Genomic DNA, 1,859 nt, shown 5'->3' with positions numbered 1-1,859 from the left:
AGCCCAGGTTGCTCTAGCAATGCTAACACTGATGAAGAGTAATGTTAGCCCAGGTTGCTCTAGCAATGCCAACACTGATGAAGAGGAGCGTCAGCCCAGGTTGCTATAGCGATGCGGGGGCTACATACAATGTAACCTTACAGGATCCTTTGAATGGAGATGGTAACAGAAATGCTGCTTTCACTGTACATGATGGCAACTATGGCGATGACGAAGATGGTGACACACATAATACTCAGCATCTAGACCCCGTGAGTAGCAGTCCCCCTGATCAAGGTGTTATGATTGAAGAGGATCCAGCACTCTGGCCAATCAGCTGTCAGACAGAGGGCGCTGCTCAATAGTGCCGAGGGGACCACTACAAGTCAGGGACAGAGTTTTTCCATGAAATCAAGAGGGGCGCAGATTTACAAGCAGTAACTTTTACATGCAAATGAAGAATAGGGTGACCACCTGCTAATAAGCCCAAGGGGGGACAAGGGGTATGTTTCTAAGGGGCAATGTAGGACACTGCCTGGCACAGCTACCCATTTTTAGCACCTACCACCTTACATGGTATATTAATAATACCCTATGCCCCTGAACATGTGTAACTGCTGATGTAAGCTCATGAACAGGCCAACCAATGTGTATTTTTTTCTAAATAAAGATTCATAATACTTTGAACATTCAATGAATTGACTGATGCACTTACACTCACGATTTACTTTAGCTATTTAATTTGATTTATTTTTCATTACAACTTATTCACTTTAAATAAATTATAATATAAAATTATAGGATTAACAGGAATTGTAGTTGCTCAACACAACAGGAACATCAGTCTGTCATCAGCACCCAGAGGAGCCGTTTCAGGGAAAGGCTGCTCCTTCCCAAGTGCCGGACCAACAGACTCAAGGACTCATACATAAAGAATATATATATATATATATATATATATATATATATATATATATATATATATATATATATATATATATATATATATATTATGTATAAGCATATAGGAATATGAAAGTAGCAGAAATATGTTAAAAATATTTAAAGCAGTAAATGAAGATGAAATAATAACAGCAGCTGGAGGAGATTGTTTATTTAATGAAACAGAGCAGATGTTCCAGATGTTCCTTTAAAACAAGACAGTCTCTATCGGACTACAATATTCTAAATATTAATACAATAATAATAATCAAAACATCCCCTTTAAAACAATAAAAGCTGGGCTGATTATTGATCAAGTGTAAAACAAATCCAGGGTTCTGATTGGATGATGTCTGGTGCTGGGGACCAATCAGAAGACAGAACCAAATCATCATAAAATAATATCAATAAAACAGGAAATATACCAACAACACAACAAAGACAGGAAACTAACATCGCTATGGTTACAGCTCCAGAATAAATCAAACATTTTCTTCATTAAGAACAACAATAATCCCCAAAAATATAATAATCATCTCAGACTCATAAATCAGAACTTATTAACCAGAACATAACTTTTAAAGATATTCATCAACTAGCCTATTATAAATCCTGTTCTTTCAGATTTAGTTTCTGTACAAACTCAACACTTCCTGTTTCAAAATAAAAGTCCTCAGACAGAAACAGGAACATGTTCAGCCTCTAAAGGGTGTGCAGCGTGTTGCTATGGTAACCCACATTGAAGAACGTGTTCAGGTGTTTGTTCAAAGAAACAGACTTGGAGGATCATTTGTCTCCCAAATTTAAAATGCCTCGAACAGCAGATTTAGTCAGATGTAATTATAATATTTTAAGAGCCAATTACAGGGAGGTGTGTTCAGGTGCATTCTGGGCGTGCTGGTCTTACAGGGAGGTGTGTTCAGGTGCATTCTGGGCGT

The 1,859-nt window shown here is 37.4% G+C and overlaps 1 long non-coding RNA gene across 1 annotated transcript in view; it reads left to right on the top strand.

The window, feature by feature from the left end:
- The window catches only part of LOC117958994, a 2,196-nt gene extending 710 nt beyond the window's left edge, over nt 1-1,486 (top strand). Inside the window, exons 2-3 of the long non-coding RNA XR_004659845.1 lie at nt 790-794; nt 1,476-1,486. This is a non-coding gene — a long non-coding RNA (uncharacterized LOC117958994). The remainder of the gene's footprint in view (nt 1-789; nt 795-1,475) is intronic.
- Nucleotides 1,487-1,859: the final 373 nt, after the last annotated feature.

The sequence above is a fragment of the Etheostoma cragini genome, chromosome 16 (genome assembly GCF_013103735.1).
Source record: "Etheostoma cragini isolate CJK2018 chromosome 16, CSU_Ecrag_1.0, whole genome shotgun sequence".
Taxonomy (NCBI): domain Eukaryota; kingdom Metazoa; phylum Chordata; class Actinopteri; order Perciformes; family Percidae; genus Etheostoma; species Etheostoma cragini.
The sequence above is the reverse complement of the archived record's forward strand: the minus strand, read 5'-3'. Positions and strand labels throughout refer to the sequence as shown.